Source organism: Brassica napus, chromosome C5 (assembly GCF_020379485.1).
Source record: "Brassica napus cultivar Da-Ae chromosome C5, Da-Ae, whole genome shotgun sequence".
Classification (NCBI taxonomy): domain Eukaryota; kingdom Viridiplantae; phylum Streptophyta; class Magnoliopsida; order Brassicales; family Brassicaceae; genus Brassica; species Brassica napus.
Window position 1 is genome coordinate 25,017,813 of NC_063448.1, and position 20,800 is coordinate 25,038,612.

The window sequence follows — 20,800 nt, forward strand, 5'->3', positions numbered from 1 at the left end:
AACAAAGTGAGAAGTAGACAAAAACTATATCTTCAGGTCAATATTAAAATTTGTGAATCTTCAGTTGTACAGACGTCAAAAGAGAAAGACGAGAGGTGATGCTTTATTAATTTTTAATAAATCCTATTTTTACATTAAAAAAAAATTAATTTTTTTCGTTAACAAAATTTTGGTTTATATACGAACCGGGGTTTGGCCGGTTCATTGGGTCGGCTGTTCCCGGGTTTTTTACGGTTCAATATGGATTTTTAACCGGTTCAACTTTTAGTTGGGTTTTGGCATTAACCCAACCTGGATTATTGTCGGTTCATGGTTCAACCCGGTCCGACCGCCGGTTCGGTTCGGGTTTAAAAACACTAAAACTATGTGATTCATCCATGATCATGCAAAAATGTATAAATATTTTAAAAATAATATGTCATTTTTAGTTTTTAGCTATTTTATATTATATGTATAATTTATATAAATAAAATTATATGATTTTAAATAGTCATACAATTTTGTATACATAATGTTTAGTCATTTTAGAGAAAGAACAACACTGAGAAACTAGTATTAGACATGGATCTTTATCCTCGGAAAATCAGGTATATATGGAAAACTCGGAATGATACAATTTTTTAGGAGAATAGATAGGGATCTTTAGATCTAGTAATTTCAAGCCTGGTTCAGTGCAAATGAGATGATACCTTCATCTCCTCAAGAACAACCGGTGAGGAACCACAAGTCTTAAGCTTAGGTAATATTTGTATGATGGATGGTTTGTGACCTCTACAACTCAGTTCAGTGGATGCGGATCGGTGTTGATGGATAGCCTGGGGAAATTCAACTTATGGGGATGCGGAATTTGAGACGGTGAGAGGCAGCATTGCATACATAACTGGAAGCATTGAGATGGGCTATGGAAAGTATGCTCCAATATTCGAGATATCATAACTTTAGGACATATTGCAAGGACATGTTTACAATTTTAAAGGAGCCTAACGTATGGACAAGCTTCACAACAGAACTGGAGGCGATAAAAAGATCCAGCTATACTTTCCGGAGTTCAAGATCTCACACATCCCAAAAGCGCAAAGTGGAATATCTAATTCTTTAGCTAGGATTGTAAGGTCTTTTCATAGTGAGCTTTTCTTTATTGGTTGTTCTATTCCGATCTCATTACCCATACCTAGGCATGGGCAATCGGGTGACCATTCAGGTTCGGGTCGGTTCTACTTGGGTTTTGGTTTTTCGGGTTTACAAAAATGAGCCTCATTCGGGTATTATCAAAGTTTGGTTCGGTTTCAGTTCGGGCTTTGTCGGGTTCGGGTCGGATCTTGTAGCACATCCTAAACCCGGTTGAATCCAATTAATTTTTGGGTTCAGTTCTAGACCGGGTTTCGGGTGTCCACAGTACTCATATTACCCGAGATACCTCATATTACCTGAAAAGTTGAACCTGTTATTTTGCTTCATGAAACACTTACAAACTCTTGGTTGCTAAAATATAATTACAATACAAAGGAAACACTTACAAACTCGTAATCGTGGATACAATACACGTCAAGACTAAGCAAGACAAAGTTTCAGGTTCAACGTAAATGAACACAACCTGAAACACACTTTGAAAACACAATATAAAACATGCATTACACTTAACCTGAAGAACGGTTAAGTTTGACAACTACTCTTCTGCATCTATCTCTGACCCAGTTCTAGACCGTTCAACGCGTCTTGTTTCTCTACAACTCCATTGGCAGATACCAAAAACACTTAACCTGATACATAACTATCTGAAAACAGAGACGAAGACTAGAACAAGTACGCAAAGTAATTTGCAGTAGTGAAAATAAAACTCAAAAGCACATGTATTAAACTTCAAAAGAAATCAAACTTGTTCCTAATAAACCTTAAAAGCAACTATCAAAACAGAATACATCTCTAATGAGATCAAAGTTGAAATAAAAACCAAAGCCAACACCAAAACATAAACAAAAAGATTTCAAAATTCGAGAGCAATCTTCAGTCTTCAATTTTCACACTCCCAAACTCTGAAGCGACAAATAAAACATACCTTTCTCAAGCTTGTCTAGCCGCTCAACTTCAGCCAAAATCTGCTCATTTGTCGACTTTTTCAGAGAACTTAGTATCAGCTTTCAGCCACTTCTCACTACACATCAGAACATTGATCAAGTAATGGGTTAAACAACTCCTATATTGTTCCAAGATTCTACCACTTGTGCTATAAGCACTTTCCGAAGCCACTGATGAAACCTGCATCGCAAGTAAATCCCTCACCATCTGTGCCAGCACAGAAAACCTGATTCTGTGGACTGATATGTTGTGTTTTTGATACATTCTAATAATGTATTCTAAAGTGTTTTTGAGTCTTTATCGAGTCTTTTTAGTCCTTTCGAGTCATTACAGGTCTGGAGTTGCATTGGGTAGGAGATGGACCAGTTAAAGCAAAAGAGGCAGAAAACACTGCAATTTGGTGATTTTCACGCAGAAGAGTCTGAAGTGACTGTTCCCGATCGAGCGGAGCAACCCAAGTGCATGTTCCAGCGGCAGAGATTTTAAGGAAACTTCTAATATTTTGGGATTTTACTTAAGGTTCCCTGTTTTTACTCCCAAGCCGCCATAGACCTGCATATCTATCTTTTCTTATTATTCTAGACATACTACATTACTTTTAGAGAAATTTTAGAGAGAGAAAACTTGTACTCTTGTTAAGGGAGAAGAATCTCTACATCCTTTGGAGAAGATTTCTAAACCCTCTTTGCTTTTTATTATTGATTCATACATGTTTTCTTCATCTGTTATCTCTATGTTTTCTCTGTCCATGGCTGAGTAATCTGCTTGCTTAGTCTAGGGTGTTAAGGTGTTTAGATCAATGAACTAAACACAAATAAGGTTCATTGTTGATTGTCTCCATTCATGTTTACTGCCTGCATTAAACTAGTTATTTATTGTTTGAACCTAGGTTTAATCTAATCATCAAAAGTGCTTAGGTTGCTAGAAACAACATGAATGGGCAGCTTGTCCCTAACCAGCAAAAGTAGATGTTAGGGCAATTTGTGAACTAATCAAATATGTGCTTATTGTTTGTCTTCATGTTTTAATCCAAACGAGAGTTTAGGTATTAAGACTGATTGATGAAAGGAGAGATACCACGAAAGTGGATCGATCTACTTGTGTAATTTGAGTTCTAGACGGGCGCTTAATAAAACCTTGAATAGATGTTTGGCTCATGATCGTTTGACACTCGATCCTTCACCCTAGGCTAGCTCTTTAATCAATTGAAAACACCAAACCAATCTGTTACTTGTCATTCTTACGATTTCTCAACCTTTAAAACCCTATATTGTTTTAGCTTAATATTGATCCCATAAAGATAAAATGTAAACTGGTCCCGTGGAATTGAATCTCAAATATTACAACAACACTGTTTGCTTGCAGTAGAAAAGACACAATTTTAGTGTATCATGGACCTTCCACCAACCGAGTATGTCAAAATCAAATCCCATCATAAGCTTTTGATTCTCAACAGGTTCCTTTAATTACATCTCTAGCTCATCCCTTAGCTCATTTCCTGAATCATCAATAAGATTCATGTACTCAGAATCCATTCTAAAATACCTGAAGTCTTCAACAACCAACTTTAGCCTATCCAATTGATCCTGACTCTCCTGAACAACAACATATTTAGTCTGCTTCGACTGAGAATATCCAGTACTAACCCCTTTGAATCGACCAGCATACTCATTGAACATGCTTGTAAGGAGATCAAGCACAGATTCACTCATTTCTTTGGCTTCTTTACTGTCTTTTCCATACAGTTTCTCAAAACATAAGTTTGGGTAAGTCATCTTCCTCCTGTGATCGATTATTGATGCAAGAATCAACATCCTGTTCACATTCTTCATGCCATCCCAATACTTCAAGAACTTCTGCAACATGTCTTCAGCTTTCAACTTCAAATCTGGGACTAAGTTGCAGGCCAATGATGTGAGATTCCTCTCAATAGTCACTATCTCACCATAGCATTTGTAGGAATTCACCTTTAAGGAAGCTGAGACAACTAAAGTATTATTATAAAAGATGACTAGGAACCTCTTTAGCTTCTCCATAGCATTCCAGTCACTAAGACCAGGCGGTCTGCACCTCTTAACACTATTTTCTACTTCTGAAAATTAGTCATTGTACAATCTGTCCCCTACTTCCATCCTATCAAATGCCACTTTGAACTGCAAGGCTCTAGATAACATGAGGAAGGTTGAATTCCACCTAGTCTTAACATCCATCGGCAGACTTCCTAGTGTCATCTTTCCAGTAGTAACCCATTGGTCAAATGTGTTTAGCCTATTGGTAGAAGACCGTACATACTGGACTGCATTGCGGATTGCCAACACATTTTCCCCTAAGTCACCTAGACCCTGCTTAGCTATGAAGTTGATAATGTGTGCACAACACCTCATATGAAGAAATTTACCATCTAAGTCTAAAGCATCATGCGAGACTGATCTAAACTCACTATGGAAACACCTAAGAGCAGAGGTGTTAGCAGTAGTATTGTCTACCGTAATGCAAAACAGTTTCTCAATTCCCCAGTCAGCTAAGCACTCTAGACGAACAGTGAAAATCGTCTGACTTTTATGATCCATGACAAGTTTGGAACCAAGGATGATCTTCTTTAGCTGCCAAGTTGGGTCAACAAAATGTGCAGTTACAACCATGTAACTTGCACATGCAAAAATTGCAAAAAACAATGATATTAGAATGAATAAAAAATGAGATTGTTTTCACTTTTTCAAGAAGAAAGAACCTTACATGTCACTTGAGAAACCCAAATGTCAGCAGTGAAGGAAACTCTTTGTTGGTTAGTGTACAACCATTTCTTCAATGCCTTATTTTTCAGGAACATCTCCACAATGTCTGTAGTAGCAGTTCGCTTAGAGTGAGGTTTGTAAAGATTGACCTTCACGGAAATATACAAATATAACATTAGTTTCAGAAATCAGAGAAATAATGTACAATACAACGCTTTACCTTATTGCAGAAATACTTCCATCATGTACTTTCTCTGAAAGAAAGAGGCAACTCAGCTAACCCCAAGTCACCAATAACTCATTCGCAGCTTCTCTGTCAACTTTCTCAGGTACTTTTGATGACTTCAAACTCCCTTCATCATCGATGGAAGTTTGATTCTTCCCTTTGCTGATTAAGTGTGCCTAGTACTCTTTGCAGATGAGCATGTGCTTCTGAAGATTGAAAGTTCATGAATTTGTTGCATATGAAAAAACCTTTTCGCTGTAGTGGTAAATGCATATGTCACGGCTTTGCTTTGTTCTGGTGTAATGGTTCCCTACATCAGACCTTGGCAAAACAACTTTTTTAAACTTCTTCGCCTGAGAAGTTTCTTCATGTGGGCTCTCTGCTTCCTTCCTCTTCCCATGCCTATCAGTAATTTGGTTGTCTTCATATCCAACTTCATTTCCTTTGTTAACTGACTCAGCTCCATTGTTCTAAAAGACATTAAGAGCTGTTTCAGCTGAGGAACCTCGTACGCGTGAAACAGAAGCAGCAAATGCATGGTTTTAAAATTCAGGTTAAATATATACTGAGAGAATGTTAGAAAAGGTAAGAGTGAGTAGTGAAGCAATTTTTTTTACTTATAAGAGTGACGGAAATGAATAATATCTTGCAAAACATCATGAGGGACGCCACAGATTGAGACTATATGCCACTTGCCATGTATTTTGGCTTGCTTTTGATATCACAGTTGATCCCTGTTAATTTTAAAAACCTTAACAAAGATAACTTTAGTCTGTATTTGGTTAATTAAAGATCCAAACTACACAACTATCACATAAGTTTTATAAGGAGAGAGAGAGAGAGAGAGAGAGAGAGAGAGAGAGAGAGAGAGAGAGAGAGAGAGAGAGAGAGAGAGAGAGAGAGAGAGAGAGAGCTTTACCATAATCTTTGCATGATCAAGAGGGCTTCAGCCCTTTCCAAGAGACCTGATTCTGCAGCAACTTTGATGGCTCGACAATGAGACTTGAGATCAGGCTCGAACCGGAGATAGGTTTTGGCCCAGTCGAAGAAATCGAGAGTGGTTTTAGGGGACTTTCGAGTCTCGCGGAGGATCTGGAGGAATTGAGGCGGTGTGAGTGTTGCTCTTGGGAGCTTGGATTTGACATAGCGGAGATGAGGGTACTAGTCGCGACGTTGTAAGAGGATCGAAGAGTTCTCGGTGTCTGATCGGAACAGAGTCTGTTGTGTTTTCCAATCTGAAGCAGAGGATGTCGCCGAGGTCGAGAATCGTTAGAAAAGTACGACCATTTTTTTTGATAACATAGATCAGAGTTTAGAAGCTCATTCGTTTTAAAAAAAAATTAAAGATGAGACTCACAAAGTGTACATCCCTTTTAAGAGAGAGTAACTCTACTATTATAATATAGATTTTTAATAAGTTCTTGAACCTTTAATTCATATATCATATGTATATTTTGTGATACTATGAGTTTGATTACCTCTGTTTTTGCTGATGCAGAGTTGCGTTTGCCATTATTTTTAAACAGATAAGTGTGATTCTTTCATTTGTAATTATAGGTTTATATTATGTCCTTTTCAAAAAAATAAAAAAATTATCGGTGTATATTTAAAGTTTCCTTATTTCTTACTAATATGCTGTTCATGTGGGAAAAACGAATGAACCTAAAAAGGGTTTTGTATGCATCTCTTCAGCTGAGGCATCGCTATTTTTAAGTTAGATGTGGACAATTCCATAGCCTCTCTTTAATGGCTATGGCTATCCAAAGGTCTCTAGAGTTGACGTCAATGTCTAAATTGTTATAACATTACCGTAGCTTTTAGTGTTTTCTGTACTTTCTATTATTTCAAAATCCTTTGTTCTTTTATTCCTTTTCTCCCATTCTTAAATCCCCCACACACAAAAGTCATAAATATGCATACATGTGTTGGCTTGGTGGTGATGGGATGAGATTGAGAAATCCTCCTGGGTGTTTGCTTGCTTCTGTAAATGGCATCTCCTGTTGATAAGTCTTTTGCAATTCTTTGGATAAGATGTTTGGATTTTCCACTGTGAGCTCAAATCTATTTATCTCTAACAAATTGGACCCTTTTCTCTCATTCCATCATATCTCACATCTGCATACCCATATTGCCTCTTTTTTTGTTTTTTTTTTTTCATATTGCCTCTTTTCGAATGGGCGAGTATGTTCATTTTCGTAATACTCTTTTCATTTTTAATCTCAGGCTGTCGTATTATTCATTTTTACGTCTTTGAATTCATTATGATGTATCTTGCAAGAATATATGTGAGATTTGGTCAAGCCCATCAGACTTGTTTAAGTTGGACCAGCTTGCACAAGTTACACGCGTATGAACTATGGGCCTAGTCGACAAAGCCCATTAGGTTAAGTACTGATATTTCAGGAAGTAGAGGTCACAACAGAAGACTTAACACAAGATATGACAAGGGAAACACAGAGGAGAGCACGGAAGAGAGAGAGAGATCGAGACCAGGGCTTGGGTCTCAGAAAAGGGAGCTAGAGACAAGTAGGTTCTCGTTAGGTTAGCTAGGCTCTTCCCTATATACATGTATCACTAGGTGATTTGTAACAGATATCAAAGAAGTTAGACAGTAATTGTAACCTCAGGGTATTGTACTCTCGTGTTCATATAATGGAGGGTTGAGAGACCGATTTCTCTCTCAGGTGAGTATAGCTCCTTCTTCACATCGGGAAAGGGAGGTGAACACCAAGCTAACAAAAGTGTCTTGCGTTCCTTCTTTCTTGCTTGATTCGTATTTCGCTATGCTTGATTAGTGAATAGGTTTGTGATACAAACTACTCTAAGCTTCCATGAAACAGATAAATCCTCTACATACTAATTTTTGCTGATACATCCTTCCTGATTCTTTTTTTTTTCCTTCGTTCATAACTTGAGCTCAGAGAAGGAAGGTATAAAAGGGGACTTTTGAAGAGTAAAACTTCATATATGAAATTTTATCTTTTATTTGCAATTTGGTCCTTATAATTAATTAACCATCACATTTATGATTATTAAGTATTTTCTCATTTATCGTTTTAATCTTTAAAATTTTATATGTTATAAATATTTCAATTTTTCTATAAATTCAAATTTTACACATAAAATTAAATAAAAATTTTAAAATAATTTTCTTATAATTTCATAATATTTTAGACAACAAGAATATTACAAAAGAAACTTAATAATTTTTTTAAAAAAGAAGATATATGAAGACATAATTATTACACAAATTTAAATATTATAACAACACTAATAGTCTGGTAAATTTGCTCTGAAACCTCCAAAATCTCTAAAATATTGTCCAAAATGTTTTTGTGTAGCCGAAAATATAGCATTACGAAAATAATTTTGTTGAATAATATGGCATTTTGCCTGTAGTTTAAAATCTGATTATGTATTTCTAATTATAATTTTATATTTATTGTAATTTTTCATTAATTAATATTATTAATATATTGTTGTATATGTGCTAGTTATTTATAAAAGTTGTATGGATTTATATTATTTATGAAAAATATAAGGTCTATAGTGTAGAATATAAATAGTTTTGAAGTTAAGTTTGAATTTTTGCTTTTGAAAAATATCACTTAGGGTATGAATAGTGACCAAGGAATGAAGCGGAACAATGTATTACTTAACATTCGTAAGAAATTTTACTATTCATAAGGAGTATTTTTTTCTTCTCCTTCCTTCTTTTTCTTTTATTTTAGAGAAATATAGAACAAATTTGTTCCTCAATAATGTGTTGGGGTTGCGTCGAAAATAATGTTTTTATCTAAATTATAAAGTTTGGTGTAACAAAAATGTTATGTTTTTCATTCTAAAATTCTCCAACCTCTCTCTAATCTCTTTGAACTTAAAAACACCAAACTTTATATCAATTTCACATTTCTATCTCATGTCCTTCTCACTGATTTATTTTATTTTTTGCATATTTTTCATTACATGGTTCTCAACTTCTGCTCCTTTAAAGGTAGATCTATAAATCATATTTTTCATTTGGTAACCTCTTGTTGCTAAAGCTCTGACCTTTTGAAAACTCTTTTTGTTGTTTTAAGTTCTTATCTTATTTTTGAAGTTTTTCAACGTTTTGAAGTCATTTGAATATTTTTGGATATACATGTTTTTCATATATAAGACAGACTTGTAAGACTTCCTATGAAGTATTCTCTGAAGTCTTCTAACATTTAATGAACTAGAAGGCTTTCTTGAAGTCTTCAGGCAGATTCTTCTCTCATGTATCCTTTTTCATAACATATCTGAGCGTTTTGGTAAGTCTCTATGTCTGATTTTTCTTCATTTGGTAATATTTTGTTGATTAAAACTCTTATATTTTAAAAACTATTTTTTTCTTAAAGCTCTTACCTTATTTAGATGCTTTTCTCTATTTTAAATTCATTTCAATGTTTTTGAATATGCTGGTTTTTCAGATCTGAGCCAAGCTTTGGAAGACTTCTAGGGAAGTCTTCTCGGAAGTCTTCTAACATATAATACACTAGAACACAAGAAGTCTTCCGACGGAGTCATCTCCTATGCCAAATGGATTACAAGTTTGTCTTTGTGGAGGAATGATCTATAATAGTTTTGCTTATGATTTGTTTTGTGATTTGTAGTCTTTTAGTTGTGAATTGTTTTGTAAATTTGAAGATATATTAATGAATAAAAATTGGTAAATATGTTTATGTTTACAATATTATCTTGCCAAAAGTACTTGACATTATAGGAGTTATTGATACAACTTCAATAACAAAACACAATAACACAGAAAATTAGTCAAATTTACTACAACTAAGAGAGAAGACTTCTCAAGAAAACTTAGTCAAATTCACAAAAGATCAAACATTACATAAGTTCAAACATATAACAGTTTCACTAGAAGTCTCCTGGGAAGTCTTCCAAAAGACTTTCCAGAAGACTTCTCGGAAAACTTAAATTTTAAACAGAAAATTTAAAGCGGGAAATTTAAACATATGCAGGAAATTAAAATTTAATCCGAAAACTCAAATTTTAAGTGAAAATTGAAATTTAAAATTTCATGAAAGTTAAAAAGTATATCTTATGATCTAAGAAAACACATTAAACCATATAACTTGATATTCTTGAAATTACTTAACACTTTTGAAAGTTAAAAAACATATCTTAAAGTTACGTAACAAGTTTTCAAAAAATGACGTAGAAGGCTTCCACAGAAGTATTCTCAAATTAGCTAGAAACATTAATAAACATGAATGTTGGTAACCTCATAATTAAAACCAATTAAGTTATGAATTTCATTCAGGAGCCCCAATATCGACTAATATACATGAATTAACAAGAAATTGTTAAAAAGTCTTTGGAGTTTTAGAAAAAATGAAACATTATTAAACTTTGACATATAAGATTCCACGAAAGTCGTCAAGAAAACTTCTTTGGAAGTCTTCATTTGTAAATATCCAGGGAAGTCTAGTCTACAGCAGACTTTTTTAAAAGTCTTCATTTGTAAGAAATAAAAATACGAAGATGTAGATGTTGATTTTAAGTGCATTTAGAGCTTTAAATTGTTTGTTTATGGTGGTTGATGTATTCGAAAAAATAAATTAAAGAAAAAAATAATGGTATTTTCGTGAATAATCCAAATATTTGGGGTGAATAGGGCAAAAAAAGTTCCAAAAAATGTCATTGGTTAGTTTTGTGTTTGACTTTGAGTTTTGAGTCATTTTTGCAAAAAACCCATAATTTTTTTTATAAGAAAGTACACATTATCGGTTATAGACTACATTAATTTTGAAACATGCCCAACAATATTGACACGACGTCCAACAATTTTTAGTGGTACTCTTAAAGTATGGTCCAATAATTATGTATGTAAAATAAGCCCACAATATTTGTTTTACATTTATTTTGTTTTTCTTTATATTAGTAGAAGAAAATATGTCTGAAAATATCTTGGATTCAAAAAACCGAACCAAACTTGATTTGAAAGTAATACTAAAGACAAACTAAAATTGATTAAGTACTCAGATGAATCTAAATTTTAATATCTAGATAACAAGACCCGAATCCGATCCAAACTAAAATATTTTGGATACCAAAAATATCTAAATCACAATTATATACTTAAATATATTAATTATTTTAAATTTTATATCTTTTACATATTCAAATATGTGAAAATATCTAAAATTATCAAAGCAGTCACAAGTAAATATCTAAAAAATGTTCAAAATACTGAAAATATCTATTTGTTCTCCATCTAAATATTTAAATTGAACTAATTTTTATATAAATTTAAGTATTTAGTCTTACATTATTCAAAATTTTATGTTTTATATTATTTTTATTTTTGGATTTTGAGGACTTAAGTATATTTGTATTTTTGTTAAAAATTACATAATTAATATGGATACCGGAACTTGGATCTGAATCCGAACTCGCAATGATCCGAACCAAATCCAAAACAAATTCAAACAAAAAAATTGTAAATATCTGAATCATATTTAAATTTTTGACTCTAAAATTCTGAAATCCTAATATATATATATATATAAATAAAATAGACTTTGTTCTCTTCTTATGACATGTGGAATGGGGGTTTGTTGACATGTGTTTTTTTTTTTTTGTCTTTTTACATTTTAGATCTTTCTTCTTTTATATTATTGCAATATGGTTTACTATTTTCTAATTATACACTATCTAATCATTCTCACACTAAACATCATCATTTGAAGTTTGATAATCTATTTTATTGTTCAAAAAATTACAAAACGAATAAAGAAATAAGTAAAAAAATATAAATGTATTTTAATATTTAATTTATTCACAGCTAAAAATAACATAACATTTCGCTATTGTATTATTTTTACTATATTCTATTATTTCAATTACAACTATATATTTATCTTAATATTAACCAAACTAAAACTAAAGCAGAACACATAATCTAAACATAAAACCTCCATAATCACATAGAAAAAAAAATGTCAAAGTAACACTAACTCAATAAAGGTCCAAAGCTCAAAGGCGATCAAGAACGAAATCTAACTTACCCAAATTTATCATAGAGTGTCTTGGCCAGAACAATCAAAAGTCAGTAAAATGTAGAAAGATAATCTTGAGATAAAGCAATCCCTCGAACACAAAGGAGTGTGATCAAGGACCAATGCAAAGAACCAAGAAAATAGGTTAGAGGAAGAATAATCAACAGAAGACCAAAACCACCACGAAGCAGGAAGAGACATACATAACGAACGATAAGCACAACCACCAGCTAAGAGGTAAGAAGCACCTCACAAACTAACACACCTATGCCGGTGAAGAACCACAAAGCTCTGGATAGAAGGGACCAAAGCTCTAAGAGACTAATACCGCACACTTATACCAAGGGAAGCAAGGGAAGAAGAGAACAACATGAGTGAGGGAGAACGGAAGCCAACCCCCGAGAAACCAGAGCCCAGACTTGAGACCAGAAATAATCATCTAAATCTACATAGCACACTCGGAGGAGAACACTATCCAAACCTGAAGTGGCAAACATGGCGAAAGGGAGAGTCACAGAGACGCAAGCAGCGATTAAATCTGCAGCGAGATGTGGGAACATAGATGGAAGGGTAGACAAAACGAAATCATTAAATCGTGGAGCCGTCCCCGAGCTATAGAAGTCAGATCATCAAAAACCATATCTTGAAAACCAAGACGAGAAGGGACTATCGATGGTAAGCCAACGACGAGGAAAACAACTTCAAAGACGACTAAACTCTGACCCAACCCAAAGAGATGCAGTTCCTAACATGAGATGAAATCTAAGGAAGAAGAAGAGAAAAATGTGAGGAAGAATACAAGCACATATGTGAGTCTTTTTCGGTGATGGTGAGAATCACAGCACACCCGAAAGGTAAACGAAATGCATAGATGGTGACGGCTTAATGTAGTAATATAGGAAAAGAGCACATAACATCTTTAAAAAGTAATGTTCAAATAATTGAAAAAAATATTAATTTTTACCCTGAAACTATTAGCCTTAGAATCAACAAATGCATAAATGTAAAATTATTGAAATTCAATATACATTACATCACAAACTCACTCCACCACTAATAAGTACTATTATACCCACAACAACACACTATTAAAAAAACAAACACATAATATTTTATCTTATCACCTATTACTACATAACATAATAAAATATCAAATAATGCTAACTATATTTGCTAAGAGCATTATTTGAAATATGTTTAATTATATGGGTAATGATGTTATTACATAAAAAAATATGTAAATTAAATATATTTTTTAGTTTGTGTACACAAATCTAAAATGAACATATGGAGTATTATGTTACTGGGTGATTATGAAGTTTTCATTCATTGGACGCATGGGAGCAGCGGAAATAGTTATGGTTTTCTGTACACACATTACTTGGACTCAAGTGGTACAGAAATTTGGGACGAAGGTAATGTGGGGGTAGAAATTTGGAAATAAGAAGATCTCCAAGTTCCGTTGGTGCTAGAGGATAAATTAGGAGAATAGATTGGTATTAAATACAATGTTGAATGACACTATTAGTACTATACAACTAGGTCAAGATCCGCGTCTTGCGCGAGATCAACATTATATATATATATAAATTAGTTTATGTATTAAATATTTTTACTTATTATGAAATAATAAATATATATTAAATAATTAAAAGTCAGTAACTATTAAATATATAATTAAATTGGTGCGAACATATAAATCAATTTTATTAATCCAATTTTTTTTTTATATATTTGATAGGATATGTTATTAAATTTAAATGATAGTAGCATAGATAATATATTTTAGTATATTTTTAATATTAATGTCTATTAAATGATGATTTCTACTCATATAGTTTTTTATCATTTTTATCTTTTATAGAAAAATATTTAAATTACTGATAACAAAATTTTCATTGTGGGATTAATAATTTTAGAAATTTCTAATTAAAAAAAAAATAAGTTGTCAATGATCGTTCAAAACTTTTCTTAAAAAAATTATTCAAAGTAAATTTTGAAACTAAAATATTGTATTTTATATGGTTTATAGTTTAATTTAAAATGATATATATATTAATCTTAATAATTAATTAAATTAAACTTTTTACTTATATAACTTTTGTAATCATTTGTATTTTGTCATAACAAAAATTTTAAACCATGGATCATAAAATTTGAATGTGAGACTTTTAACAATTTAGTAATTTATAGCCGTTTGTAAAAATTCAAAATACAACATATACATAAAAATCTAAATTTTTATTATATGGTTATTGTGGTTGTTTAATTTATTTAATAGTTTAAAATTAGACAAATATGATAGAAGATACACTATTTTTTATCAAATCTTTATTATTCAAAATCATTAATTGCCATATATACTTTAGTCACATTAGGCAATTCCTTAAATTTTATTTAAGGAAATAATAAAGTACATTAATGATGAATTTATTGTTAGTTTAATAAAAAGCTTATTATATAATTAGATGGACCAACATATTTCTCTAATGATTCTAAGAATCATTCTAGTGATGACATCTGGCTACAAAGAGAAGTTGTAATGATTCTCAAATAATATATATGGTGTTGTGAAACAATAGATTTAGAGCTGAATGTTTCTGTCTTTCATTAATGAATAAGTGTTCCTTTTATATAGGGGAGTACAAAATAAGTAAAAAGGAAAGTATCCAAAACCTAAACCAACTAGAATTTAGGAAAGACTACAAATACATAATATGGAAAGATTACAAAGAAAGGAAATTCCTAATCATACAAGGAAAATGAAACATGTGGCCGCCTCTCTCTCTCCTCAATAGGCCGACTCTCTCTCTCTTCTCTCTCTCTCCTGCGGATGGGCTGGTTTATGACCGAGCCGGTTATGGACATCCATCAATTGATTTATAACACTCCCCCTTGGATGCCATAACCATACAGAGATTGTAATACGCTTAATGTTGCGTCATTAAAACCTTATCATGAAAAACCCAGTGGGACAAAAACATGATGAAAGAAAAAGAGTACAACACGTACTACTCCCCCTGATGAGAACCTCAGTGGAGGTCTTTCAGCCTACGCATCCCAATCTGATGCGTGAGCTTCCTGAATGTACAGGTCGGAAGTGCCTTTGTAAATAAATCGGCCGAGTTATCACTAAACCGTACTTGGATCACTTTGACCTCTCCGGTCTTTTGCAAATCGTGGGTAAAGAAGAACTTAGGCAAAATATGTTTTGTCCTATCCCCTTTGATATAACCATCTTTGAGCTGAGCAATGCAAGCCGCATTATCCTCGAAGATAATAGTCGGTTCTTTGCACTCAACCATCCCACAATCTGATCGGATATGTTGGATCATCGATCTCAACCAAACGACCACGCGGCTGGCCTCATGAATGGCTAGTATTTCCAAATGATTGGATGATGTGGCCGCGATGGTCTGTTTCATGGAACGCCATGATATGGCCGTACCTCCATGTGTAAAGACATATCCTGTCTGTGATCGAGCTTGATGTGGATCTGATAAATATCCAGCATCAGCAAAGCCAACTAAACCATCCTTATTATGGTTAGTATAAAACAGACCCAAGTCTTTCGTTCCTTGTAGGTAACAAAGAACATGTTTGTTCTCGTTCTAGTGCCTTAGGGTCGGACATGAGCTAAACATGGACAGTAGATTCACGGAAAAGACTATATCAGGCCGTGTGTGAGTTGCCAAGTACATTAAAGCTCCTATGGCACTGAGATATGGCATTTCAGGACCTAGGATATCCTCATCGTCCATCTTGGGACGGAATGGGTCAGTGTCCAGGCCGAGTGATCTCACGACCATGGGACTGGTCAGAGGATGGCAATCGGCCATGTTAAACCTCTTGAGTACTTTCTCTGTGTATGCCTTCTGATGCACAAGGATACTATCACTTATGTACTCAAGCTGTAATCCCAAACATAATTTTTTTTTCCCGAGATCTTTCATCTCAAATTCTTTCTTAAGGTATTCAACCGTTTGGGAAATCTCACCAGAGGTTCCAAGGATGTTCAGATCATCAACATACACAGCTATGATCACGAACCCTTGATTTTCGAATTTCTTTATGAAAATACATGGACTGATAGGGTCATTTCTATATCCCTCTTTTACTAGGTACTCACTGAGTCTATTGTACCACTTCCGTCCGGATTGTTTCAGTCCATAAAGAGATTTTTCGAACTTAATACAATGTTGGTCTCGAGAACTCTCTTTGTTTTTCAATTCTATACCCTCTGGGACTTTCATATAAATGTCATTATCCAGTGGACCATAAAGGTATGCGGTTACAACATCCCTTAACCGCAAATTCAGACCCTCTCTCACGGTCAGACTTATCAAAAATCTGAAGGTCGTAGCATCCACCACAGGGGAGTATGTCTCCTCATAATCTATTCCAGGTCTCTGTGAGAATCCTTGTGCAACAAGCCGGACTTTATACCTCACGACTTCACCATTCTCATTTCTCTTCCTCACAAAGACCCATTTGTATCCCACTGGTTTAATATCATGAGGTGTTCGGATTATTGGACCAAACACACCTCTCTTTCTCAGTGATTCTAACTCCACGTTTATGATTTCTTTCCATTTAAGCCAATCTGATCTTTGCATGCATGCATATATAGACGTGGGTTCTTGATCCTCATTATCCATATGTTCAAGTGCTACTTTATAAGCAAATAAATCATCCATGTCGACATGTTTTCTGTTCCACTGTTTCCCAGACAAGACATAATTCATTGAGATCTCATTATTATCTGCACCATCAGTACCATGAATCTTGGCGTCCTAAGAATCATCGTTTGGCACATCAGGGCCGGCCACTTTAGTGGCATCAGATCCGGCCATGTCTAAAGCCGGGTTGGTCGCGGCCACATCACGGGCTTGATCGACCGCGGCCGTGTCTGGTGTCTTATGAACCTCGGTTGCACCTTTTTTTATTTTCCGAGGGTTCTTATCTTTGGAACCTATTGGTCTACCACGTTTCACACGCTGGCTAGACTCTGTAGCAACTTGATTGTGTCCCTCTTGAACATCAATTCTTATTGGTGCATTAGCAGCAGGTATGTATGACTTGGTCACACTTTTCGGGTCAGCAAAGGAATCTGGAATTGATTAGCTAGCTTTTGTAAATGTATAATCTTTTGAACTTCAAGATCACACACTTGAGTTCGAGGATCTTGCCAAGAAATGGATGTTTGATTCCATGAAATTTCTTTTATCATTTTGATGCTATCTCCCCCTAAGGTCGGATGTTCGGATTCATTAAAATGACAATCCGCATATCTGGCCTTAAACAAATCATTCGTAGTTGGCTCAAGATATTTTAAAATCGTGGGGGAATCAAATCCGACATATATCCCCATCCTCCTTTGAGGTCCCATCTTTGTTCTCTGTGGTGGAGCTATAGGAACATAAACGGCACAGCCGAATGTCTTAAGATGGGATACGTCTGGCTCATGACCCGTAAGTAATTCTAATGGGGAATACTTATGTTCACTTGATGGCCTGATGCGTTTAAGCTCGGCCGCGTGAAGGACCGCATGTCCCCACGTTTAGACCGGAAGTCTCGACCTCATGAGTAATGGTCGGGCTATGAGCTGTATGCGTTTTATAAATGACTCGGCCAAGCCGTTCTGTGTATGTACATGCACCACAGAGTGTTCCACACTTACCCCCATGGACATACAGTAGTCATTAAACGCTTGGGAAGTGAACTCACCAGCATTATCAAGACGTAAAGTCTTTAATGGAAAATCTGGAAAGTGTGCTCGTAATCGAATTATCTGAGCAAGCAACCTGGCAAAGGCCAAGTTCCTGGTCGACAGGAGACAGACATGCGACCATCTAGTGGACGCATCTATGAGGACCATGAAATATCTAAACGTTCCACAAGGTAGATGTATTGGTCCACAGATGTCTCCTTGAATTCTTTCCAGAAATTTTATAGTCTCTTTAGTGACTTTAGCTGGTGATGGCCTAGAAATGAGTTTCCCTTGGGAACAAGCAACACAAGACATGTGCTTAGGGATGACTCGTTTCTCTTTAAGGGTATGGCCGTTCGAGTTCATAATCAGCTTACGCATCATGGACGACGCGGGATGACCCAACCGGTCGTGCCACAAAGTGAAGTTATCGATTGCCTCTTTATTAAAAATGGCATTAGCTTCGATCATACTGACTTTAGTGTGGTAAAGACCAGTAGATAGTGCGGGGATGCATTCTAAAACTTTCTTATTGCCATGGACAAGTTCAAAGATTTGAAGAGATTCTTTGTTTCCCTCGCCCTTGGTTTCGATATGAAATCCATTCATTCGAATGTATTTAAAGCTTAATAGACTTCTCATAGAGTTGGGTGAATACATGGCATCTGATATCTCAAGATGTGTACCCATAGGCAACAAGATACTAGCCTGGCCGTGCCCCTCTATGAGGATAACAATACCCGCAATGGTTGAGATGTTGGCGTTTTTAAGAGTTAGATTTATGAAGTATCTCTTATCTTTAAGAATCATGTGGCTTGAGCCACTGTCCACAACGAGTACATCCTTGTTCTTGTTCATTTCTTAAAACAAGATTCAAAAGGATGCAACTTAGAGACTTCATATATATAAGGAAAGTTTTTTATTTCATTATATAGGTCTTTAAAACAAGTTTAAAATAAAAGACAACATATAATTTAAAAACACCAAAACATAGAAATCAGATTATAATGTCGAAATCACTTCAGTCTTTAAGACAATCCGAAGTTTCATAATCCATAAGATCGTCCTTCTCATGATCGAAATCTTTTTCATTGTCTTAACAAACCATATGGGCTTCGGGATTCTTCCCTTTCAAACTCTCTTGATAAAGCTAAACAAGATGCTTTGGAGTTCTACAAGTCTTAGCCCAATGATTGTCCATTCCACATCTATGGCACACTGATTTACTTGATTTGGTCGAGTGTTAAGGCTTAAACGAAGATCCTCGTCCACGACCATGGCCTCGTCCAAATGAGCCACGATCATGTTCATGATCTCGTCCATTCTGATTACCTCGTCCGTGGCCAGAGGAACCTCTGCCACGGCCACGTCCGTATCTACTTCCTCGACCACGGCCATAATAGCCGTTTCCTTGGACATGGTGGGACTCTTTATCGTCCTCAGTGTTGTGTGCTTCAGGTGGTGCTGCTGAGCCAACAGGTCTCATCTCACTGTTTCTCATTAATAACTCATTATTCTGCACAGCAAGCAAAAGAAAAGAAATAAGATCAGCATAGGTGTTAAAACCTTTCTCTCTGTACTGTTGTTGTAACAGCACATTGCTTGTGTGGAAAGTGGAAAAGGTTTTCTCAAGCATATCCTGATCCGTAATACTTTCACCGCACAGTTTCAACTTTGAAACGATCTTAAACATGGCCGAGTTGTACTCGTCCACGGACTTATAGTCTTGGATTCTTAGATCCCTCCAATCAGACCGAGCCTTAGGTAAGATCACCGTTCTCTGGTGATCATATCTCGATTTCAATTTGTTCCAAATCTCTAGTGGATTCTCAATGGTTAGGTATTGATCCTTGAGACTCTCAGCTAGGTGGTGACGAATGATCAAGATGGCTATGTAACGATCTTTCTCATTTGAGTTGTTGTCTTCGGTGATACATTCACCGAGACCTTTGGATTTCAATATGATCTTGGTATCAAGCGCCCATTGGAGGTAATTGTCTCCAGAGACATTTAGGGCAGCAAAATCCAAGTTATTGATTTTCGACATCTGAAATCATAGATAATATTTTAGATCTTTAGTAATAGTTTTTATTGTTTAGATAATTAGGGTTTTAGGTTTAAACAATCAAACATAATCAAACAATGCCTCGCGGCCAAGTTTTATGCCTTACGGCCAAAGAGAAGCCACACGGCCAAGTTGTATGCCTCACGGCCAAGATGAGCCACACGGCTATGGATGTAATAGGTTAACTCTTATGCATTTAATTTGACATGTAATTGCAATCCTAACAATCACAGTTTCTATATAATGCAATCAAACAAACGGCCAATCAAAGAAACAAGCCACACGGCTACTTGATCAAATTCAATACCATTCCTAAGATGAAGATCTAAGCGTAATTTGTAATCAATCAGGAGTGGTCAAATTCAGGTATGAAAACAATAAGGCCACACCGCCATGAGGTGATATAATCAAGAACTTATCAACTCTAATTAGGGTTTCAGTTTGAGCAAATCAGATTTGAATTTAAACAATCCTATCAATAGTTCTAGGTGATCAAACAAACAATCAAGGTTCAAAACACTTAAAACCGTTTTTCCAAATTAGGGTTTAAGGGAACAACTTGATCTTAGATCAAGGGAGTTTTATTTTTGAGATTCAAAATCATTAAGACTTTGATTTTAATTGATCAATGGATCAATCTCGAATTAGGGTTTAAGGGGATCGGACTTATTCGAGCTCCGATTTACTCTTTTAGGGTTTGATCTATTATCCTAGGGTTTTATCTTTAGAGATTAGTTTTTAGGGTTTCAATCTTTACAAAATATCCAAATTCGATTCATGTTCTTAGAATTTGAATTACCTTTAGGTTTTGAAGATTGTAGAACCGGACCACCAAGAGAACCTCGAGCTAGACGAACAGACGCGAGCTGGCTTGAATGGGTTGATGCTGAAGTCGCTAGTTGTCCTTGCTGGATCGGGTTGGAACGATCGCGTGCTGAGGCGGGACGCGTC